Raw genomic sequence first — 26,253 nt, 5'->3', positions numbered from 1 at the left:
ACTGCATGGAAAAACATGGGTCCAGCTGTGTGCCCAGTCTTGACCCCGCTTTTCCCTATCTTCCCTCTTCAGCTCACGGCCCCACGCGCATTTGCACCATTTATTCCCCCGACAGATATGCCAGTGTCCCAGACACACGACCCTCTGTGTATACGGCTACCCCTCATTTTTGTTCGCCTGTCTGGGGCACAAGTCAGCGTGGTTTCAGCTGCCCATGGGGCTGGAGGAGAAGTGGCCACAGGGTTGTGGCCCCAAATGTGGGAAGGAGGGTGCAAAAACCTCATAATAAGCTGGGTCCTACCAGTCCTGTAATAGTAGCAACAAGGAGAAGCGAGGCCGAGCAGACTGCGGCACAGCTTCCCCCTCCTCTCCCAGCTGGCGAGACCCCGGGCACCGGGATTGTGCCAGGGCACGGAGGAGCGGGAAGTCGCAGGGCGCGAGAAAGCAGCTTCCCAACCGCTATTTCAACAGGGTTTGCAGGAGAGCGGAGATACCTGACAGCACGGCCTCAGCTCTGGGGGGCCCCGCGCCCTGCCCCGAGCAGCCACCTTCCACCTTGGCCACCGGCTGCGTGGGGGACACGGGGAAACGCTGCCGGCGGTGGCTCCGCGGCGGGGAAGGGTGGCCCAGGGGCACCACGACAGCCTTGCCCCCTGCCTGGGACCAGCCTCGAGCCCCTGGGGCGGCCGGGCAGCTCCCGGTGGTCCCGGCAGGGGAACCGTGCTCCTGTCCCACGCCGGGATGTAGCAGGCGTGCACGCTTGACTGACATGCATGCTCAGGACCCACAAGGTTAATTATAATGCCACCTGTAGGAGGTACTTTCCTGCAAATATTAACCTTCTGGTTTTTCCATATGCTCCCATATGGTCCAATTTTTCTTCATAAGCAGAGCTGTACTAGAGCTAAAAAATGACAGCTAAAGCTTTACTTTCGTGCCTGTAATGTCAAAACCTGAAGTCACCTGACTTTGATAAATCCAGGGTTTTTTTTAAAAAGAATAATTTTAATTTAAATAAATTTCACCTTTTCCTCCCATACCGTAACTTCTTAGGAATAATTTGCATTCACAAGATAAATGCAATTTGATAGACTTTGTCACAAAACATTTTCATCTGTGCCTGGCAGGAGTTCAGTGAGACGACTCAGATTGCCTTATCTCAGCGTCCTTTCTGCAGCCTTCTCACTTTGCATCCTTGTTGCAGTCCAAATATGCCCAGTTCTACAAATGTAGAAAACATTACAGAAATCAGACACAGTCTCTGTTAATCTTGGGAGAAGCAGAAGAACCAGCTGTATTGTGATGCAATGCAAAAAAAACTATTAATCGCTAAATAATAGGCAAAATAAGCACACATGTTCTTAATCAATTGCTACTAATTCTTATCAAGAGTAAAAAAAAAATCAGACAATAAAAACACTTGAAGCTTCTCAGGTTTCTCTGCATGGTGTCTGAAAACAGACTTTGTCAGCAGATTGACTGAAATCTTGCTGGTCTTAGAGATGTGCAAACGGTTGTGAGAAGAACGCCTGAAACAAATCACTTCCAGAAGAGCTTTGAATAATAAAGAGCCTCTGTTTTCCAGTGAATTGTGTGTACTCACAGAAACGCTTATCCATAATGTGAATTTAAAATAATCCTGATGGGAGTGAGGGAAGGGGAGGGAAGGGACACATGGAAATAACTAGGCAGACTTTGACCCTTTGTGTCAGAAAACAAAGCCTTCTAGTTTGAATCTGAGATAGCGGGTCTCATTTGACATGGTTTCAACAGACATAGGCGCATTCTGCCGTAAGCGTGTCCCTAAAGGATACTAAGACCAAGCAAAGCTTGCTTACAAGTCACCCAAGCGCAACACGATGGTTTTAAGTGGAAACAAATGAATGGAATAGATGTAATTAAAAATCCAAACTGAATTAGGGAAAATTGCTACAGCTCCACTTTACAAAGTCAGCGAAGGGCAGGAATGGAGCATCTGAAAAAGCTATTTGGCATAGGGTCACCATGAAGATGAATTAGGGTTAATTTTCTACTGGAGCGTAGGTCAGGCGCTGTGCTGTGGCAGAATGCTCATTTTACTGGGTATGTTTTGGCCTACTTACAACTTTAGAAAATAAATATTACAATGTTAAATTAAATATGCTCTGTGACAAGGACTTGCAAGATTGGGAGAATGTGATTTATATGCAATTGGCTCATATATACCATCTAATATGATATGCACAGTGTAACGAAAGCTCAAGGGTCTGATCTGCAGTGCAGAAATGCTTTACAATCCTCTTTCAGGTTGCATGTTGTTTTTCCTTCCTCCTCTTCTTCTTTGGTTTTTTTTTTTTTTTTTAATGACTACATGAGTTAATTAGTGGTTATGTACTCTGTCTCTTTGCCTGGCCTAGCTTATCCCTACTGCAATAAATCTCTTTTCTTTCCCTCTCCCAAGGATCATTACAACATTAGCCAGCACTGTCAACAAAACTAATTGAAAGCCACCTGCTTTTAGGATCACCCTAATGAAAAACAGCGAAGTTAAGAAACAAAATTCAATCAACTTTCTAATAGTCCGTAATTCCTATTAATTCACACAAATGCAGAGGTAGAAAAAAAACACACAAGATCCTTTTTTTTCACTGCTGGCCTTATCGTCCACTCCTTCTTACATCTGTATAATTAGAAATTATTATTGTTGTGACCTAAATCTCTCATCACTCCTTAAAGTGGAACTAATTGCATTACATGTTGTCTTTTCAACTGCAGCTGTACAAAAGAGGAATGTACTTGCAAATAGCCTTCCTATTATAAATCGATGTTCTTTTTGCTAAATGTTTGGGTCCTTTTCAATCAGGTAGGCCCACATTCGGCAGAACTTCTAAAGATGTCTAAATCCACTTATGCACTTACGCAAATGATGTAAAGCTCATTGCCTTTGATGAAATTCAAGCACCTACAGAAACCTGGGGAAAGGCTGAATGCGCAGGACTGAATAGGTATGGATTTCTTGAAGGGGGCCTTGGACCCCGAACATGCAAAGCCCTTCAGCACACGCTGAACCTCAGGCAGGTGATTACGTACTATGGAAGTCGATAGGAAATAAGCATGCGCTTCAAGACAAGTACTTCGCTCCCATTGCGCAGGAGCACACAATTTAGTCAAGTGAGCATGAATAAGGAAAACGTTCTTCAGATAGCTTGAGATGGCTAAACTGTTTCCTGCAAGTAGTTTCCCAGCTCATCCTTAATTGTGGAGAAATAAGCCTGGAAAAGGATAAAAGCGGCTGATTTATTTCCGTTAGGCCAACTGAAGTAAAATACTGAGAAAACAAAACAAAAAACCAAAAAACCAAAAAAAACCCCAAAAACCACAACAAAAAAAAAGGAAAACATGAGACAGACGGTACTAATGACTATTTGTGTTACAGCAGGGCTTAGATGTCCCAGTAAAGCCCGAGATCCCACTGCGCTAGACACTGTGCAAACATGTCAGTGAGGGTGTTCAGTAAAGGAGAGCTGCCTGTAAACACGACATGTGGAAGTCCCTTTGAAGTCAGCCAGAACCCAAGCACGCAAGCGGTTTGTATTGTCAGGCCATACGTTTCAAGCTATATGATTAATTGCTATCAAGTGTGCTGAAGCAGAAGACGGGGTCTCTCATACTATGGCCACCAAAGATATAATGAGCTGAGGAAAAAAATAAGGTCACAGATAATATATTGGTTGTATTTAATAGTCCACTGTTTACTTCCCAGGACTGTAAGCATATCATTATTTTTCCCACTTCAAAAGAATAAAACCTCTATTTAAATGAAATATATTTTAAACAATGCAGGTGACATGCAATATGGGATTTTACTTCATGCAAAAATATGCATCTCTCATCGATTATAGTAATGAGGTATGCAAAGAAAGATCAGAGGAATATAATTTGATCCTTTTTGGAAGCTACTCCGAAATTCAGGCTGGATGTAGTGTGTCTGCATGCACAGAAGAGGAAGAAGAGCGAAGAGTCGTAGTATTGCGGAGCCTTCTCAAAGAGGGCAAAGTCCTGCTGCTTCAGAAGCTGACTGATGCCTACAGAAGGTCAGGGGACCTAGAAACAAGGTGAGCCCCCCAGTTTGTGAACCTGCAGTTTCAATGATGCAATTGTTACTACAACACGCAGAAAAGGCTTAAAAATGAGGCGTACAGAAGAACGAAAGAAAGGAAAAAATACCAGTCAGGAATAATTATCACAGTGTATAAAACTTTCCACTCCTTTATTATCATAAATTGCAAAGTTTTATTGATGCATATTTTATCACAGCACTCTTGCCATATGTGATCTGAAGATTCAGAGCCTGTCCCCGGGGACAACGGTACTGATATAGATAATCAAGAATTCCTTTTATGCTCCTCTCAACACAGCCACAGCTCGCATTGAAATTAACATCTTTTACAATGAAACACCAGTTTGCTGCCACAACTAGACATGACAGCTGGAGAGAGAGGCCTGCTTATCCAGTTATTCCTTCAAGTCTCAGTTTCATTACGGCCTGTGAAGATGTAAACTACGTACGAAGCAATGCGGATGGTCACTGAATACCGGAAAAACTAATCTGCATGCAACCCACCACATGAAGAAATGGGGGAGAAATGCTTCCAAATAAATCCAGGGATGAAAAGCAAAGATCAGAGGCAGCCCCCAGAAAAAGCAATGAAGAGGAATTCAAGATCTTTGAACTTTTGCCTGGGCTGGACTGGGTGATGTTCACGCACACGCACACAGGAGTGGAACCCAAGCCCAAAAGGAAACCCAGCACAAGGATTTTACCTGCTGGAAACACTAAGGCTGCTTAGTGTTGGTACTTGTTCCTGGTCATCTTTTTAGGTAGACTGCTTTCCACACATACATCAGCCCCATTTCCCACGCTGCTGAGAAGGGGGGACATGGAAGTTGTTTTGCTTTGCTCCCCACGGGGTCATACGTCACGGTAGCATCCGAGTGCTTTCCTGTAGAGCATTAAACGACCAACATCTGCCATATGTGGTTCATTCTCCCTCTCATCCTACTCCCAAGGGAGAACTGGGTATGCAGTGTAGTGTTTTGTTTTGGCAGGGCTTTGTTTTTGTTGTTTTAAACCTACATGCTGCCATATGTTAGGGAGAAAAAAAAACCAGAAGTGCCTTGCTTGTGAAGGAGAAGGTGGTGGCATTTGCAATGGTCATTAGTTTCTGAGGGAGCTAGTGCCAAGGTCTCAGCCTGGCTTCCCAGAAGGCACAGCTTCCCGCTGGCTGCTTGAAAGATGCAAACTTCACAGACTGTCACAGCGAGCTGGAGATGATCATGCACTACAGTCCCATCTCCTTCACGTGTGAAAGTGGTTCAAGTCCAGCTTTGAGCACGTGTCTACCTACCACAGCATTTCTAAAGAGCCCGTTGCTTTGGTGCATTACATGCTGGGACAATACACAGTAAAACCTACTCTATCGATCATTGGCTTTTTTCCTTTTCTTTTCTGATTAATGTCATGTCATCTAGAGGTTATCTCCAAACAGTCACTAGAGAAGCACAGAAAAGAGGATATCAATGTAAGTCTTCAACCATGTAAGTGGGCAAATGTGCTATTAGAGATGCAAGGATGCTCAGGAAACATTTAAAGCATATTGCATGCCTCCAGTATAGATCAGGAAAGCAGTACACAAAGGAAGACAGATGCCACTTTTCTAGCCTTGTGTCTTTGTCTTTGTACAGGTTGCACAAAACGGTACTTCTACAGTTCAATACTACGGACGAGCTCAGGCTAAAAACACGCTTAACAGCAAGCCCACTTCTGGGTCCTTATCAACTAAGACAGGGAAACAGAAGGCTATGAAAAGAAGATGGCTATATGGCAGAACTGCAGTGTAAGGATCTAATTTATATCATCCGCAGAAAAAAAATAGCACTAACACATTAGTCCAATGAGTCTTTAGTGGATAAAAAGTATAGGGCAGGACCTCTCACCCTGCATAAGAGACTGTCACTTGAGCTTTTGTGAAGCCAAGAAATGTTTGCAATTTCCTGCTCCTCATCCCACTGGAAAGGCTCATCTCACTGGGAAGGGCTGATTCCTAAACCCTCAAAACTTCGTTCATTCACAAAGGAGGTTCTCTTGGGGGTTACTCATTCTCTCTTCCATTATATTTTTAATTGATGAATTTTCCAGAGTTCGTTTTTTATAGGATGCTGATCTTGGAGGGCTTTAATATTGAAGCTATTCTTCTGCACGAAGGAAACTTCAGAGCATAGGTTCAGATGACCAGGATTTCTCCAGTCTTGCGCACACACACGCAGAGTGATGGCTGTAACCTCACTCCAACTATAAAGTCTAGATTAGCTAAGGATCATTTGAAGAGAAATGTAGCAGTAACTTTTATTTTTCCTTTTACAAGAGATTTAAGATAGAATATTTACTATGACCATACAATTTTTATATCAGATTGAAAAACAAAATTTCCATATTGCAAGAGGTTATAGTATTTGGCATTTTTCCCAAGTCAAGCTAAAAAGCCAAAATAATGCAATTTATCTCCTTATAAAGTTTTTAAAAATCCCTTTAAAAAGACAAAAATATTGACTTTATGTTATGAAATGAGCCATTTTGAAGTTTCTGAAATAAAATGTTTTTGTTGGGGGGCAGGAGGGATGTGGCAACGTTGCTCCTCGATTCCACCTAAATGGCCCCAGTTGGGAGCTGATATTCTTGGCCCACTTGTCTCTTACCTACCCCATGGATCCTTCTCCACAGTCAGGCTTAGAGCCCCACCAGGCACGACAGTCTCGTGGTGCTGCTGTTCTCAAGACACTTCACACCACTGCAAAATCTCATCCCAAATACAAAATATGTGTCAGCCAGATTTTTCTCTGTGGAACATTTTGCCAAAAGGTCTATTTTCCCTATGAATATCTTCAAATTTAATGAACTCCCTTTTCCAACAGGAAAATACTTAATTTGACACTTTTGTGATCAAACCTAGTTGTTTTATTACAGCTTTTGCCTTTTGAATCCTTTGAGCGGGACTATCAAGGCAGAATACCAGGTAAGAACACTAGTACCAAGCTAGAGTCTCAGTGTGATGTGTAGATAAAGAAGGACTTTGAAAAGCATTTTAGATTAATCTTTCTTCACAAGTGCAAGTTTTAAAAGTACTGTTTATAAGCAACCTTTTTCATCATTCTTTTCAGAATAACGATGGTTTTAAAAATTATTTTACACCTGGGAATCAAGAAGCACACTTGAACACACATAAGCACTTTTCCTATTAAACTCTTAATAGGAATCTGTACAAGGTACCATGATGGACAAAATGACCAAACGTAAAGGGGGGGGGTCATCACGGTAACACAACTATAACAAAAAATTAATTAAAAAACTCCCAAAACCAAAACACCAGAGACCATCAATCAATCAAAAATCAGTTGCTTACTATGAACTAAACTCAGAAACTCTGTGAGTGAAACCTCGTTCTAATTTCACCAGCATAACCCCAGGGAAACCAGTGAGCTTGCACTACTGCATTAAAGAGCAGAATAACATAGAGACATGCCATGTTGTAAAGATTTTTTACATCTTTCTTTGAAATACCGACACAGGTCATTTTCCCAGACACCAGTCTGTCCTGAGATAGTAAATCCTGGATCTTTAAGATAGATAGGGTGTAATTAAAACTAGAATATGGCCTATGGGGAAGGATCTGCCCCCACTTAAATCACATTGTTTTCATTGCTGTACTGGTGTAAATGGTATTTTTATGTATGTGTCCAGAAGAGAACTCAACTGCAATATTTCTTTTCTACTGCTGAAATATTAACATTAAAAAAGCAGTATTTTACAAAAGTCATATCAACATAGTGCCTATAACACAATCAATTTTCTTGGAATTATTTTACACCAGCCTTCATCCTTGAAATGATATCCCTTCCTTTGTGGAATGTTTTAAAACTTAAAAATGTTATTTGAGGTAAGATTTGACAGTACATTAACTGGTAAAAATCAAAGTACTTCTTTTTTTCACCAAGCCCAGAAAAATTAATTTTGTTGCCACTAAAGAAGAACAGACACCCAACTTTTGAACAGGAACTGACCTAATATTTCTGAAAACCCTGCATGCAATTAGTTTCTTGTAAGAGCCATCTTTCAAGCAGTCTTTTTCTGCCTCTGAACTCCGAAGGCTGCTCATCAGATCCAGCAAAATTAGGATATTAATAGAGAACCATTTATCAAGCTCGATAGGTTTGTTAGAGGCACACTTGTCCAGTTAACTAAAACTGTCAGAGTATCTTTTAAAGCAGAAAGATATCGTTAAGGCCCTCCTGAAGTGTTTATTTCTCTCCAGCTCTTGCACTGCTGTCCTCCTGACCCCAGGGCTTACAACCCATGGCTCAGAAACTCTGGCCTAAGGTTGAAAAGAGGAAGATATCTGGTGAATTGGGATGGGAAATTGGTGGTACAGGACCGGGAAACAGGGACCTGACCCAAATGTTTGGCTTCCTCCCCACTTTGCTCCCCGAAGGCTCACGCTGTTCTCTGGGCTTGTCCTACCTTCACTTTGTCTTGTGTTTTCAGGCTGCTGGTCAGAACACATACAGCAACATTTTGATTTTCTAGATACATTCTCCTTCAAGTAAAAAATCAGTATTTTTTTTTTTTTTTTTTTTTTTACCAGAAACATATGAACTTCAACATTTTCCAGGGAAAGATTTCTCAGATCAGGGCTCTTTCTTGTGACTTTCTGAGAGACACAAATCAAAATCTTGACCTATTCATTCCTAAATGTGAATGCTCTGACAGCTCTTTTGTCTGAGCATTTGCTAAAGATTTTGGTTTCCTTCTAAAACACGACGATTTTGAAATCAAGGATTTGGCAAAACAAAACTGTTATCTCCCAGCCCTGGTACTTGGATTGCAAGCACTTCGATGCAGCACTACATCCTACGTGTTTGTACGGCCCAGGGGTCTGCATCATACCTAGCATCTGCAGGCACCTCTAAAACACGAATTAGAACTTCTAATAGAAGTTTTACCTTTGCCTGGTGCTTTGGTCTCAGAAACCTAAACCCCATGTATTTCCTCAAGCACCCAGACCAACTGTGTACACAAAAGCAACAAAACCCCCATTGTATCGGGAGATTTGGAGCCAAACTCAAACATTGCCCTTATCTGGACATACAATCCCATCAGAGAGTGAACCTGTGGCTTTGCCAACAGGGTGCTAACAGTGGCAGAAGCTGTGCTAAGGCTGGACCCTTCTCCCACCCCATCCCTGCCTCCTTTTTCACCTGGCCTCCCTTGGCTCTGCTGGCGGCTTACTTATCGACACCAGTATCGTACAAGTTTCAGATAAAGGAGCACCGTTCTTTCCTCTCCTTTTCCTTAAACATTTAACATGTCACATCTGTGATTTTTCTAGTTTCTGGGTTTTTTGAGACAGGAATATTGAGGTTATCTTATTGATGTTGACAATACCCCACACATGGCAGAGGACAAGAGGATAAAACACTGGGAATGCTGCCTCTTCCCCCTTTCCCTCTTTTTTTACTTCCTGTAAACATTACTGGAGAAGATTGTACTGCAAAGTCATAAATAAAGTATACTTGTCAGAAGCTACGGTCTTAAAATATTCTAACGGTTTGTTTGCGTTCTCTCCATAAATTGTTTATTGGTCAATATGGCCAGAACTTTCAAATGTATCCTCCTTTGCAGTTTGCTGATATTATCTCTGTTCTAAATACTTTCTACCTTTTTTTTCATCGATGAGACATTCTTCTAATGCTGAACATTCAGATTGTGCAGCATTACATTACCCTGTGTTTCTTACCCTTATGGAGATTGCTAACATTAAAGGAGAACCGTATGATTGCCACTAAAGTTACTATCGACAGTGGAGTTATGCAGCAGGGGGATGCTCTTTGAGTGGTCTCTATCTATGCAGTAAAGAAATCAGAAAAGAAAAATCTCTGTATAAAATATTGCTCTAATTTGTATTCTGCTTCACTACGTCATGTAAATGTTCTTGAAGTAACAGACTGACATTGTGAAATGGTACCCTGATGAGTAAATTATCATAGAAAGAAGTTCATCAAAGCAATGATTTCAGACATGTGTCTGAATAGCCTGTGAGCATACAGAACCGAAGATACCTCTTTAGCCAGAGATTACACTAATCATTAACATATGAGAAAACAGACTTTCTTCTAACTCTCCTGGAGCCCTGCAATGCAGAGGGTCTTCCAATAAAACGATCATCCAACAAGCACAGGATGACATTTTAAATCAGAAGTGGTTCAGTCCCCTCTTGAGAGTTCCTAAAGAGGCTAAAGAAAAACCAGCGGACTTAAAAACACTTTTAAATGCACACAATGGCTGATAGATTGCATATTTACAGCTAGTAAGTCAAATATGTTATGACATTTGGTAATTGTTTCTTCAATAAATAACTTGATAAGTTCCTGGAGAAAAGATGGTAATTTATCTCAGAATAAAACCAGTTTTGGTCCACCAACTCTTTGAGGACAATTTGGTAGGTGACTGTAACTACATGGGGAATTTGGATGCTCAGCGATCATTAAAAATAATGGGAATTTAAGTGTCCACATCCTACAGTAGCTTCAAAAATCTTAGACATGCACTCCTGGGACATTCACTTTTTGCCCACTGCAAAGGTATTAACACTGAAGCACTCATATCTTAGAAAAGAAAGAGAACAAATTGCACAAAAAATATTTTAAATGGTTACCTACAACCATTTTACTGATGTTTTACTGAATTGACACATGGAGAAGAAAACAAATAGAACACCCTGTAAGTTATTTTTGGTATTATAATTATTGATGTTTCAACTAAACCAGGACCTCCTAATCAAAGGGTTGATTTGCAACAGGATTAAAGTGGCAACAGATTTTAATCAAAATGCATTTTTCGAAGCTGGGAATTTGTATTAAAAAGTAAACACCTACCTGCCACACATCATTATATATGTCTATTCTGCATAAACACCTATACAACCCAGGAAGGGATTACAGAGGTAATGCAATGGAGGGCCTTCTCCCAAAGGTGCGAAACAAATGAGTGGGATGGAGATAGCAAATAGTTAATATGGAACAATTAATAGCTTTACTGGGTATCACTTCTGTTAGCTTGGTTCATTCAGTGCCTCACTAATAGTCAGGTAATCAACAGTCATCATAACACAAATGAGTCTTAATGGGAGCTCCTTGCATTGCCCTACAGCAGCATGACAGCAAGCAAGAGCGCAGCTGAAGAGCTAGACGGGGCCAACGGGCAAGGAAAACAGACAGGCAAAGGCTGACAACTCAGTGTTGAGCTGCTCTTTTTGTTTTTCTTCCCCTCCCCATTATCTCTTCTACACATTTGAATCGAACATCCAGTTCCTTAGTCCTTGACTTCATGTTGAGATGTACTACGCACAGAGTCAGTACAACTAGCCCACCTAAAACTGGATCCTCAACCACAGTGTATTTAACACAGCACGGTTCCACCACGCCCTTAGCAATGCCCCTGAACTCACCCTAACGAGGACTACCCTTTCCCAAGTCTAGACTACACAAGAAAGGTTTAGCCATGATTCAGTCCACAATTTCTACATAATGGTTCCATTATGTATATAACCCTAATATCTATGACACATTGCTGACAGACGCCTTTCTCTTGGCATATTGATGAGCTATAACCTGAAACTCCACATGCAAATCCAGGAACCTGATTTTCTTACAAAAGTCCTCCAATATCCTGTACTCACCCCGGAGACCTCTTGCGGGATCCAGATGCTGTTATTCCAACCTCTCTGTTACCACAAACTGCTCTGCTTTCTGCCATGCTCATGCACAAGCCTGTGAAACAGTTATTTGTCTTCTTTTTGTATTAGTCCCTCTCCAAGCCAGAGCCAAATTCTATACCTGCCACTGATCAGATCTGTCCTTTTGTGTCTCTGTTATTTTATGAAGACATTTGTAATTTCTTTCTCTCTGCCTCACTATACAAATCCTCTGTTTCTTGCCCTCCTGCAGCTTCTTCCTCTGTTCAGTCTCCGCAAGGTTTTGTTGCTATTATCATCGTTTTCTCTCAACATGCTCTCTGTCTTCTTGAAGGCTGGTTTGACAGATCCTCTCTTGTCATCAGCTTGAAGGCTGATTTCAGCTCTTCCTTACAGCACCGTGCACCTCCTCCGCTTAAAAGTGCTTAGCGTGGAGCTTGCTGTACCACGGCAATGTGTCCTCACGGTCCTTCCTCCCGAGGAGGGTCGAGGGGATGTGAGGTGTGCTGGGCTGTGGGCCGCAGGCACTAGTCTGATAATGTCCATAGTTCACTGCTGCCTTTCCAACAGGCCTGGTAGCTCCTCCCCTTGTCATTATCAAGGACGTGACTAGTCATTTGACAGGATCTTCCCTGGGTGTCCATGGGGTGCCCAGGAAAGAAGATGTTTAGGCTTTCCATCAGAAAAAATATTCCAGCCTTAGAGAGTGATGCTCATGGGGAGCAGGCACCTCTAACTGTTTGCATGGTGCCTGCTCATCTCCATATCACTTTTTGAAGGAGACACAAGAGTACAGCAAATCCATATGGGAAGCATGAACCAAACAGGCAAGTACCATGGGTCCTCTCAAGAGTTACGGTAGTGGTTGATGTATGTAGCCCTTCTCTGAAAGAAACTGAGTGTTCACCTAAAACGGACATGCACCACTGATACACACTCTTCCCAAACTCTCCTTGCTGCAGAGGTATTTGTCTGCCCTTCACACATCCTTTATGAGGCATGCTGATTTCTTATTTCTTTATTCTGTTCCTTAAAAATGTATCTTTGCTGTGAAGCCTTAATATATTATACCTGCAAGTCAAGCAATACCTAATATGTACTTGAATGGTTAATGCCCTCCAGATTATGCATGGATTGGAGGACACTTGGAGCAAAATGGTATTTAGTTTTTTTTCAGGGAAATACTTCTAAAACATTTAGGAAGCTCCCCTTTCCAAAAGTCAGTCTCCTAATTCTCACTGATAGTCAGCAGAACCTGTTAAAGTACTTCCCTCATCTTCAAAAGTATCTTAAAATTAAAAAATAGACTAATTTCAGCTAAGCACACAGAAGGCACTTTCTATATAATAACCTAATGAGGTACCTATATTATTCTTAAGAGATTTGCCAAGTAGTGATTTACTACTGCTATTTTAATTTATGTTACATCATGATTGCAATTCTAAATTAAACTCATACAAGCAAGGAAATTTATAGTTAAGCCCTTCATTCAATCCTTGACTTGGTTCGCTGTAGCTAAGTTACATATTGCAAGGTCTCTTAACTGTGTGCCACAATACCTAGGTGTGCAGAAAGGTTAATTACATAGACTCATTTTTTTTACCTTTTATTTGCTTCTGTAGTAGGCTAAAAGGAATCATGTAGAACAATTCAGCCCCAGTGTGCTCTCAGCTTGAAAACTGTTAGCACCTCTTGGGCTACATTGTCAGGTGCTGCATAGCTCAGCAGGGCAAACCTTACACAGCCAGTGAGCGCGTACTGGGCTTGCTCCACTGGGTACCTACACAGAAGCTCAGAAGCACGAAGGGCTTCAGTCCTTCTGAAAAAAGTGAAATGATTTACAGAAAGGCCCTACTGAGAAACAAATCCACGTGTGCTCCCCAGGGGCGGCACAGCAGCCCTAACTAGCCCTATTCCTTCCCTCTTTGGTGAGGACATGGGCATGAAGTAAGAGCATGGGCCCACCGGAACGCCTCAGTGCTGCCACCATTAGAAAAACCAGGAGCCCCAAATACAAACGGCAAACAGGAGAAAATCAAGAGAGAAATTCGGAAGGCAGTCCTGTAGCCCAAACCCCTCGGTGTTTCACTGATTCCAGCTTAAGCTTGGGCTGGTTACGGTTTGGGGTATCAAACTGTGCATGCTCAGACATGACAGCATACCTTTACCTTGAGTGTCTGAAATCCCTTCAACTTACTTCTTAGCATATGAACTATATTTATGCTTTTCAAACCAAAACAAGTAGTTTAAAAATTGGAACCTCCTGTGACCGCATGAAACGCTCCTTTCATCCGTTCATTCCCTACATGAGGACCTGAGTCAACTTCTTCACAACAGCTATGGTTTCTCAAATCTGCAAACACTTTTCAAAGGTGGGCTCTATCTTTTGGAATATCATCATGACATGCTTGGCGTGTTGTAGCTGGTGAATGTTAAGTGTTTAACTTTCAGATGAAATGTATGTAGCTGTTAAAAATTCCTGGGAAAAAAGTAGGTCTTATACATGTGTTGCAGTCTGTTTTCACAGTACTATTCTTTTTTTAATTACCCAAGACATTCTGATTACAGAGCTACAAAGTAATCTATTTAAAACTGGGTTTTACAGTGAACTAATGGGCACAAAAAGCATATGGAATTAGGAAACATTTACTTCTCTTCCCCTTCTTCTTATATTGCCAAATATATTTAAATCAAACTTGTTTCAAAAACAAATATTCCCAGGGTAAGGACTTTCATATCAACTTCTAGTTAAGTTGCTTCTGCTGAATTAGAAACCTCTGGCAATTTTTTCCCAATGAAATGTAAATGATGACATATCATTAACCAGCAGCGTTACACCACTAAAATACTAAGATGTGTCTTGCTTGCCTCAAACTTCCCTTAAGTGCAATGCCTTAGAGGCAGCAGTGTTTAAATGGTACAAAGTACTCTACTACCACCAGCCTGAATCTTTATTTAGGAGAACAAGCTTCACATTCTTCCCTGCTAACGCAGTATATGGGCATGTTCGGCTCCTCCATAAAACACACGCATACACTATTACTGTCTAAAACAAGGTACAGTACTGACATGACAGATTCATGTTCCCAGCTGTGACATAAGGGCTCTTTGACAATACCACAGTGAAAGCCCTATTAAGAAAACATGTGCCGGACAGTGCATCTGATGCAGTTAAATGCTATAAAAGATTTTCCAGGTGTTAATGAGTTACATGAGTAGAATGAAAATGAGATGGATCCGTGCGCTTGGAAATTCTCAAGAAGCAGGACTCAGGCTCTCAGAGAGACAGACAAACAGCGCTTTATAACCATCACTGGCCACGCTCTGCACCTGACCACACGAGAGGTGATGAGGGACCCTGACTATTCACTGGGGGAACTGTTCATTGAGGATCGTTTGCATGGGAAAAGACAGACTTTCATGTCTTCCTGCAGTTTACTGCATCCTTTTTACTTTGCTCTATTTGTGAAAAAGCACTAGCTATTTTCTCCTTTTTATGCCTTTCTTTTTTCTCCTAAAGAGAAGGAAAACGTTATCCCTGTTACTTCATTTCTTGTTCTTAGTTTTATGAGGGACTCAGTTTGACCCAGTACAGATAAGAAACTGTCATTTAACCCATGTTAAAGTACCACTACTTACAGTTTATGCTTTTAAAGGACAGAAATACAGTCTTTTGCATACTTTGAAACAGCAGTGGTTGAAATTTTTCAAAGCAATGTTGGGGCTTACGATACATTCCCTTAAGCTATGTATAAAATCGTATGTATGAGCTGCCCTGAAAATTTCAGCCACTGATATTTCAGAGTATGTACATATATTATGCTGTACATCAGGTATCTATAGTAGAATTGTTTATTCATATCATCTGTTGACTTGATAAAAGATTGTTTCATTTCTTTAGCATGTGTGAATTTTATGGTTACTGTCCTTGAGGAGCTAAGTTTTGTTTTATCTACATATGACAGGTACAGTGTGGGAAGGCTGCAATGCAGATTTTTCCATGCTGTTGGGACCACAACCTCAGCCTTAATCCTGGCATACAATTGTATCTAGGAAAAAAAGATAATTTTGTCTCCATGCTAATTCCAGCCTGATTTTCCTTAAAGGGGAAGCTCCCAGTAGTACGAGAACCAATGGAGAGACTCCTCTCAGAAATTAATTTAGACCCACCTATTTTATTTCCCACAATGACAAGTCAGTACTATTTTATCTTTCACTTACAACCTAATATCCCAAGTCTTCTTCCCACACCCCAAGAGAGTTACTTAAATTAACTTGGAGAACTAAATTTTCTTAAACGTGTGAAAAGACTAGGTGGAGAGAATGAGCAAACCTGTCTATTAGCACATTGACACAGATTCTTGAAATTCATGTCTTAAGGGTTAAAATTCCTCTGGCTTGCCAGGTGTTCTGCACAAATGTTGCATTCATACGATGTAGTATCTGACCATTTAACCATATGTCAAACAATCTCTGCTATGACAACCAGATGTAGACATTGCCATGGAATGAAATTATCATTTTATTAATTACCCGTTAATTAGTTGATACAGCAGAGAACATGCAGTAATTTAGTCATAATTGGCCTGACTGAGACTCAGTACTTACAAGGATGGAATCTGTTTGTGAGACTACTTGTTATGAATAACAATTATGTCTGTGACAATGCAATTTTACTATGAAGACGTACTGTGCATTTCAAACAACTTTTAGGTATAAGATAGTATTCAGGATTTAACTACAATTTGATGTCAAATGTTTTCCTTGAATAAAATTGTATAATCCTCTGTGTATTTTGCTAAACATGTTATAACAATGCAAAGAAGACCTCTTCCCAAACTTACTGTGATGATCAAAGTGTGCTTTTGATGCATTTCATTATAGAAATGAGGAGCCACATGGTAAATTTTGTATTTGAAAATGGAGGAAAAACCACTTTAAACTTCTCTCAAAATCTTGTTACTGGTCTTCAAATTATTCTAGAGTTTATCGTGGTATTTGTGTAAGGGGTACACTATGCAGATTTTTAGAAACATTCTCTGTCAGAACATTGCAAGCAGAAACTTGAGCAGCGTCTCTTACGCGATCACTTGATCACTACACTTTTTGGATTTCTGTAAGAAGAGTAGAACATCTTTAGTTTTCTCGGTGCAAATATAGGTGCAAATAAAGTTAGCAACATCCCCCTCTACACTGTACTAGTAAGTAAAATGCCTTGAAGACGTCCTTTCAGTACAGCTTGCAATTAAATCAGGAATACCGAGTATCACTGTGGTAGGACAGAGCACATTCAACAGCTTAATACAAATGCTTGTAAAGTGGATCTTAACATTGGCCCTTACATACCCAATTATGAGGGTTTTTTACCATCACTTTGAACAAGACTCTGGAGTCACCATTCTGTCCTTGCTCTTCTAAACTCTGTGACCTGAGTGGAGACTGCAGTGTTTTATACTGTTAGATAGACAATATGCCTCATGTTTTCTCCACTTGTCTTTCCACATAAATCTCACAAAGTGCAGGTCAAAACCTTCAACAAACACAGCTTCAACAAAATATAAGAAATTGCTTTACTTTACAGAATTGAATGAAAGCTCCTTTTCTTTTTTTCTTTCCCCTGTAATGGGTAGCTCTTAGCTTTCTGCATGTGCAGTGACAGAAAATTTTACTTAATTGAATTTCTTTTTCAACCTTGCCCAATTCCACCATATTTATATTTATTTATTTATTTATTTATGATCGATGGGCAGGCTACATGGATATCTCCAAGCCAAATGAATCTTTCATATAACTGCTCTAAAGTCAAGGAAGTTACATGAAGGATGAGTCTGTTTCCTTTACAACTAGACTTTGAGCAATTCTTTTACTTTGCTCAAATGACTATGGACTGCTTTGTAAGTTTTCTTTGTTTTAAACATAACATCCTTCCATCCTTTCTGATAATCAATCCACTATGATGCTTCTTTATCATGAACATATATATATGGAAAAACCATGCTATATAGGAAAGAAAAACATTTTTTGCTTATGGTGCCATCTTCCAGTTAATATCAGTAAGTCATATTCTATTGCTTGTAACTGCATCTTGCTTGACAACTTATAACCACCTCCAGTACAAATACACACAGGTTGTATTTTCCTGCTGTGTCACAGGGAATAGCTAACACAGTGTAACAAGAGATCATTTCATTAGATTACCATGAAAGAGTCACCGCTGCAAGGAATTTGAGTTGAACAGGGACACAATCACAGTGTTAAAAACTCAAAACAGTTTACCATTAAAACCTTGTGTGCCTGCTTGAAAAATGTCTTAGAGCAGCACAAAAGCTGGCACCATTAGCTTTCATCCCTGCTGAGTTGGCAATAAAGTGCACACATAAGTAAAATGCATTAATTGGTATTAGTCAATCTAGTTAAGATGTTCATTCTCCAGGCATCTTCAGATTTCATTTCCATAAAACAGGATTTCTTTAAGTCTCATAATTTGATTTTGTCCAGCCCGAGATGATGTTGACCCAGTGGCAGCAAAAGCACAATTACACCCCAGCTTTATAAAGGTGTTCTCGATCTAAATAGACGTGGATCCACGTGCTCCCAGTCTCACAAAAAAAAAAAAAACCCACAAAAAAAATACCCCAAACCAACCCAAACCAAAAAAACCCCAACCCAAACCAAAAAACAAACCTGCGGAAGAGGAAAAAGTGATACATTTTCCTATCATTTTCCTATTGCTATTTTTCCTCCCTTTCCCCCGTATTTTCCTACTGTGCACTACTGATTACTGCACTTTAAGATCAGAATGAACAATTAACTGCCTAATTATTCCAGTCACACCAAGCCACAATGAAATCTTTATTCAGTGTTTACAGCAATCTTTGGCAGAGACTGTCTTGCTGTTTTTAAACCAAGAAGAACTGCTCCCTTTGGCTCCCCTCAGCATCAGCTGCCTGGGTTTCAGAGCTAGATGCCAATAATCAGCCTCCTTTTTCTCTTCCAAAGTGGCTATTTTTTTTTTTAAGGGTGAAAAGACCTATTCTCATCAACTCCCCATATATTCTGCCTGATTTATGTCCCAGCCACTGGGTCTCTTCCTTCCGTATCTTTTACCATTTGTTTGTGTGTGTGTGTGTGTCCCCCCCCGCCGCACACCCTCCGCGCCGCTCCCGCGGCGCCCGCCGAGCCCCGGAGCTCCCGGACCTCCCGGGGGGTGGGGGGTCTTCTTCCTCGGGAGCCCCGGCGAGGCGAGAGGCACGGGGGCGGGAGCGGGGGGGTAGTTTCCAGCTCCTACTGCGCATCACCCCCTTCCCCCCCCCCCCCCTTTTTTTTTTTCTATAGGTTTTCCGCTTCCTGCAGAAAGCCCCCCGCGGCGGCTCCCGGCCGTCGCCGCCCCGGGAAAGTTGGAGGGAGCCTCTCCGTGCCCCCCGGGCGGCTCCTTCTGCCCCCGCTCCGTCTCTCCGAATTGCTCCCGGGTCCCGACAGCGAGCCGCGCCGCCGGGACACCCCCCCGTCCTGCCGTGCCGTGCCGTGCCGTGCCCGCCGCGGCAGTGCACCTGCGAGGCGGGGGAGAAGATTGTCCCAAGCAAACTCCAGAGCGACCCAGTGGTGGGTTCGCTCCGTCCGCCACCGCCTCCTCCTCTCCCTCTGATTGCGGCTGGGCAGCTAGCGGGCCGGGGAAAGAAGAATATAGGAAAAAAAATAAAAACAAAAAAGAAAGGAAAATAAAAGAAGAAAAAGAAAAGGAGAAGAAAGAAAAAAGAAAAAATAGAAAGAAAAAAGGAAAGGGAAATAAAAAAAGAAATAAAAGAAAAATAAAGAAAAAGACGAGAAAATAAAAAGCGGGGGGAGAAGGAAAAAGCAGAAGAAAAAGTCCCCGAAGGACAGGACGGGTTACCTTGCAGTGTGGAGGAGCTCCCGGCTGCCTTCCTGGCGATGGGACTTCCCTCCTCCGCCGGGTGCGCCCCTCACATCACCGCGCCCCCCCCGCCGCTCCTTCCGCAGGGGCCGCGCCGGGCGCCTCCGCGTAGCGCTGCCGCTCGCTCCTGGCTCTGGCTGCGGAGGGAGGCTGGTGTGTGTGTGTGGGGGGACTGCGCGGCGCTGCGCGGTGGGCGGCGGAGGAGGAGGAGGAGGGACCCCCGCGGCCGCCCCGCTCCCCGGAGCTGTCCCCGCTGGAAGTGGCCGCTGCTGCCCCTGGCTCCGCTGCCCGTGAATATCGCGGCGGGTCTAACGCTGCCGCGGGGACCTGCGGGAGGCGATTGGTGCCGGGGAGCTGCGCCCTCCTCCCCCTTCCCCCCCCTCCGCCTCCTTTCCCGGGGAACCCCCCACAGCTGCTGCCCCCGGGCCCCACGCAGCTCCCCGGCAGTGGGAGAAGCAGCCCCGTGTCTCCCCTCTGCAAGGCTTTTTACATCTGGGGAGGATTCCAAAACGCACCGCACGGGCTGTGAGAAAATGGGCTGCTGAGGTAGACCAAAAGTAACGCTGGGGAGACGAAGCATTGCTTTATTTAACAAAGAGGGTACGGAGACAAAAGATGGATTTCTTTAGAAGGCTCAATTTTAGTCAATAAACATCCCGAGACTAATGTCAGAGCTACTTTTATGAGGGTAAACAGTACAGTTGCTTGGAGGGTTTGTGTAAGACTTTGGAAAAACAACCAAATAATAAAGGGGTTTTACATCCACTTTTAAAGATCATTTTAGTGTTCATAAAAGCTGCCAGACTTGCTGAAATACTCCCTACCCACAGAACGACAGCAGCAAAGGCAGCAGCAGGACAAGGCATCCTCCCTGCCTGCCAATTTGCCTCCATCTCGACCTGAAGTAAACTAGGAGGGCAGATATTTCTTACACCGTCCCTGTGCAAGCCTTCATCTTTCTGCACAGTGTGGGAAGGTAGCAAACTTGTACCAACTTTGATGACATGTATGTGTGAAAGAGATAGGGAAACTTGTCCACTTGGGTACGAGAAGGCTATTACCTCTGTAATAGCTCCCTGTAGTAATAACTTCTTTTCTCTGCCAGCACAGAACCCGTTCCCCGTCTCAGTTAAATTGGTAAATCTCAAGCAACTCCACTGAGCTCGGAGCAGAGCTGTGCCCCGGCAGTCTGTGGCCAAGCCAGTGACTGGCAGTAGGAGACTCTAAATCTCATTATCAATTCCTTGGGATGCTGCCAGTCCCTCAACAATTAGATCTTGAGATGAAGATTTGGATTATACAGTCAAGATTTGTTGGTTTGGGGTTTTTTTGGTTTTTTGGGGTTTTTTTTGTTTTTTTTTCCCTCTCCAGATTTGCACTAATGATTATTTGCAGAACTAAGGTCACACTGGCTAGTTTTCTGGCCCCACATCTTTCATATTGATCATAACATAGTCATTCCAGCATTACAAAAGAAAAAGGGCAGTCAAATCTCTGGAGAGAAGCTGTTGGAAGTTTGTATGCTGGCAAAGTGCCCAAAACAAATGATGGATTACAGCTATGATAAATGAATACTCTGATGTGTTGGGAAGGAATATGTTGTTCTCCCAGTTTCCTCTATTGCATGTTCATCTTTGGGCTCCTCGGGCTAATTGTACATTTTTAGCCTAACAGTGCAAGGAGGCAGAAATGGCTCTTCTCAGCATCGCTGGTCAGCGTCAGAGACTCTGTGCGCTTCTGATAATGAGAAGGCAAAATATGCCCCTCAGTACCACTTTTCCCCAATATTAGGACAGAATACTTGTAATAACATCCTGGAAAGTTATCAGTATGCCATTACTACTGGGATTCTGATTACAAGAGCAATGATACCTTGCTAGAATTGAGCTGGTTATTGAGTCAATGTGTAATTTTTTCCAGACTAGGATTTTAATCACAAAACTTACTTCTTGCAGCATATATGCACATCTCTATTTCTCTGCTTCAATACAGTATACTCAGAATATGTGCGATTATAATTTAAAAGGCTAAACAGATGTCACTTGAAAAGTGTGCAACTCAGTTTGAGTGTAGTCTGTGCATTTGGTTTTTTCCCCCAAGTTGGACTCCAGTAGGGGAAAAAAATTAGAATAAAATACATATGACAGCTTTAATGGAATGGTGGCTGCAGTGGATGCTCTTTGACTATTGCATATACCACAGCAGCATAAAAATAAAATGCAGATACTGTCTATTTTTTAAGGTTATATTTTAGGATTAATATATAGTACATAGTGCAGCACTCTCATATGACACAGAAAACCCAAGAGAATTCTACGATGAGCTACAGAGCGAGCACTGGAAAACATCCACGCATTTAATACACGAGCTCCTCTGTTTCACATATACAGCCAAGTGGGTTATCCAAACATTGTGTTTACTAAAGCAGATGTGGCTGCATACTCTAATTTCTGCATCGTGTGTTGTCTTCCTTCACAGGGTCACATTTCAGTAATGTGCCTGTGACACCTTTTGTAAGAGCTGTTACGGGATGTACAGTAAAATAGGAGGAACTTACATTTTCACTAAGTGTTTCATGATCCTCCCCTAGTGCAGGGCTGAATCATGCAATCTGAAGAGTGCTCTCGTGCGCCTCTGAAATCAGAGTTGAGAGTACATTGCAAAGAATGTGTCCATCAACTCACCTGCCTCAAAATTACATGGTTTCAACCACCAGGCTTTTTCAGGAAAAAGTGAGAGAAAGTTTCAAACATTCACATGCAGAACACACACATTATGTACAGAGCAGGTGGGTGAAGATCTATCTCACCTCCTTCCTCAAAAACAAAAAATAAAATTATAATTTTAAATTAAAGAAACTGACCCTAACTCACAAACCTGACATGAACCATAAAAATCAATTCTTGAATATAGAGCATTTTATTAAGCACAGTTGTGATTAAATGCCCTTACATGAAAGGACTGAATCTTTTCTCTCCAATACTTGCTGTTCTCCCTGCCACCATATTATACATAATGCTAAAACCATGCAAAACAGAGTAAAAAATACTAAAGGATGCAACATGCTGAGTAGTTTTAAAATTTAGAGGCTTTCTGAGAGATGAAAGAAACATTTTGCTATCACTGTTTGAACAAGAGAATTTTGTATGCTGCAAGCTATTTACACTGCTCTCCTACATGGAAAACTTGGAAGAAGCAGCATTGTATATGGATATTCCTTATGTGTTCATATAGTTTTCTGTCTTGCAGGACTGAAATGAGGAATGAGTTACACATTACCTAAATGACAAAGGTGAAGGAAAAAGAGAGGAGGAAGCTGAAAAACAACTATTTTCCACTTTTGTGTTGTCATTTCATGTCATACAGCAGCTTTTATGTTTCTGTCTAATACCTCTGCCTCATTTTATCCAGCTCTGTTCATGATTCTTCCAACAACAACAACAACAAGTTTCTGGATTTTGCAGATGTGGGCTGTGTTGTGGTATCACTTTGCAGGTGGCTAACACAAAACACTCATTCTTTACAAATATTAGAACCAGGTATTTGTTGGAGGAATTGATACGATGTAGATTTTGTAGCACCTTCATGGCTTTTTCAAATACTGGGTGCTCCTTAAACCATTGATTTGCTTTTGCAGTAAATCATGACCTAAACTGCATTGGTTTTTATTGTGCAATAAATCATGGCTTTTCAAAATACAACAATTTTTAAGGGTGCTACAGAGTCTCTTTTTGAGAAAGGGAAAAGGTGAATATTAACTAAAAAGAATTCCATATCCCAAATGATAAAATGAGGCCATCACCCAAAAGCAAGAAGTTTCCAAAGCAATAAAACAAAACTGCACTTTACCGAAAAAGTAACATATAAAGACAATGCATATATAACAAGAAGAATGGTGAAAGGACTATGTATGGTCATAAAATCACATCCACCTCTGTAAAATGTTACTAAACCAGTAACAGGAATAGCTTTCAAGTTGTCATGTCCACAGGCAAGAATACCAGTCCTACTTGTATCCAAGAAAGCCCAAAATGGCACATGCCACAATGGTGAAACTCCTGATCGCTACACAGTCTGTTTACAAAGTCTGCGTGCACATGAAATCTGGTGGAAAACTTAATATGACAACAGCACAGCAGAAGTAAAACCACCCGTATATGGATGTACCTTGGAACCCGTCCTTCCACAGGCTCCAAGACACTACCTTGTCAGTCACACGCCTTTCTTTTTGCCTCCGCTCTCCCTTTCTTCCAAGTAACCAGTGATGAGTCGCCAGGCCTAGCTCAGTACTAGAGTCTGAGTTTTCAGCCTTTTCAGGGGGGCTACCTGAGCTTACCAATGTCAGGCAAACTTTTTAAAGGTCTCCTCCCTCAGAACTGTGTGTCTTTGCTCTGCTTCTTTCCTTGCTTTGCATTACTCAGTCTCTTATCTTCTACGTTGCTTATGTAGGGTAGGGGAAGGCCAATCCAAAAAGGCTTTCCTCTTAGCTGCCTTTTCTTCTACCTGAGTTAAAGAAAACTGTATTCAAACACATATTCAAAGGTACTGGCCATTTGGCAGCACAGACTTGTTTTGGACTATCTCCCGCTCTTTAAAATAAAGCCTTTGTTTGTCTCTTACACCTCTTATTAAACCTAATTCTCAGTTTACCATTTTAATCTTTTCTTTGTCTATTGTCTCTTTGAAGGAATGTAGGATTCAGTATCTTCTTTCTCAACATCTGTCCTTAGGGAAAGCACTGAATAGAAAATGGACTTCTATTTCTGCCTTTTGCAAAAAGACCATCACCGTGGCCTTCTCCGTCAGTATCTTCAGGACAGTAATTTGCTACCCTCATTTGTCTGGAGCCACTGAGGAAAACACTGCCTTTTCTCTTGCTGACAGATGCATTAGCTTTTCTTTCACATTGAGGTTTTGAAACTCCACAGCAATGCCAGGGAATCCCAACAGGAGTCAACATTAAAGCTCTGGACTTTATTAGTTTAGTTTGAAATCTGATTTGGTTTCAAGAGAGCGGCAAAAAAGTTCAGAGAGTCCTACCCGCATCTGAAAATTTCACCCCAGGCAGAGGGCACCATGAGCCTTGCACCATGGCTGAAAGTCCCAGAGGGAGCTGCCAAGGAATAACCATGGCACCTTGGCCTTGTCCTGGCCTCTCCCTGACTGCACCATTTCAGATTGCTTCCTCTTATGGAATTCCGTTTTGGAATTTCCAAATGCAAAATACACGCAAGTGTATTACTGCAATTTTATTTACTTTTAACAATTTTTCTCTGACGACATTTCTTATGGAATGCTGATGATCAGCTTTTCTGCTCTTCCAGCCATTTAGTAAAATGCTTCTCAATATCTCTAACTGCACCAGTGAGGCAAAAGGAGTGAATCATTTGCTGTGGTGTATCTACCACAGGATATGATGTGTGTACTATGGACAAACCACAGGTAGTATGCTGGCTGGTATACAAGCAATTGCTAGCTACACTCTTGTCTGCAGTGAGAGAACTGCAGGTAATGAAGCATTGTCTTCTCCCCATGCATGGTGATAGGGCCTAATGGGAAAGGAATAAGGTGAAGAAGGAAAAACACCTCAGATCTCTCTATATGAATATTAAAAGGAACAGGCTTCCATTGTCAGAATTTAAGTCAGTGACGTCTGTGCTTGGGTTGCTTTTCCTGATTGCACCGAATGCCACAATACAAAATGAAGCATAACTCTGATTGCCCAGCACTGTTCATGTTCTCTCTATGGGAACTGGGCAGTGATTTTTCTTTGAATACATCATTTACAGCTTGCTACAGTGATTCTGCAGAGTCAATACATATCCTTAGCACAAAGCAAAGAATGAAAGGCATTATGGAGAAAGAGAGAAAGTTACTACAGTGACAGAGAAAGATGAATTCCGTTGCACAAGCACATGACAGGTTCCATTCATAGGAATAAAATTGCTTTTCTTTCAAACACAAAGTATTTTTCAAAATACATGTAATATGGCTATATTTAAAAAGATCTTGCGTGCAGTCTACATGTCACTACTGACATAAACTCTCTGGCAGTGAATTATCATATGATTATCTATTGTGCAAAGAAGATCTATTTATTGATTCAAGTCATATATATTTGCAAGGCAAGGTTTGTAGACACAGGTAATATTTTTTATTAGACCAACTGATTAGAATGGAAAGATGGATCAGGCACACAAGCCCTTCCCAGAGCAAAAACTTGTCTGTTTTTTTCCTTAGGTACTCAAGCTGGCTCCATAAAAGACGTTATTTCTCCTTGCAAACTTAGCTTCTGTTACAGCCTTAGATCACTGTGACTGTTATAATGCTGCTACTTATGTAATTATAAAATACCTATCTGGGAACCTGGTTACTCCTCTGCATTATTAATAGTGTCTGACATGTTTTCACTACTGTATTGGGAATACACTTAGACAAAATCTTCTCCTGACCACCTGGAGTAATCAAATTGCAGCCTATAAGCGTTGAGGAAGTTTATAGAAAGCAATTTTCAGCCACGGGGTATTAAGCTGTGCTAGAAGTAGTTTGCTAGAA

The 26,253-nt window shown here is 41.6% G+C and overlaps 1 protein-coding gene across 1 annotated transcript in view; it reads right to left on the bottom strand.

Annotated features, from left to right (window-relative positions):
- CDH20 (cadherin 20) overlaps positions 1-20,024 on the bottom strand; it is a 120,888-nt gene extending 100,864 nt beyond the window's left edge. The window contains exon 1 of the mRNA XM_054815687.1: positions 19,678-20,024. The gene's annotated coding sequence lies outside the window, so the exon portion shown is untranslated. The remainder of the gene's footprint in view (positions 1-19,677) is intronic.
- Between the last annotated feature and the right edge of the window lie 6,229 nt (positions 20,025-26,253).

Source organism: Grus americana, chromosome 2, assembly GCF_028858705.1.
Source record: "Grus americana isolate bGruAme1 chromosome 2, bGruAme1.mat, whole genome shotgun sequence".
In the NCBI taxonomy this organism is placed as follows: domain Eukaryota; kingdom Metazoa; phylum Chordata; class Aves; order Gruiformes; family Gruidae; genus Grus; species Grus americana.
The sequence above is the reverse complement of the archived record's forward strand: the minus strand, read 5'-3'. Positions and strand labels throughout refer to the sequence as shown.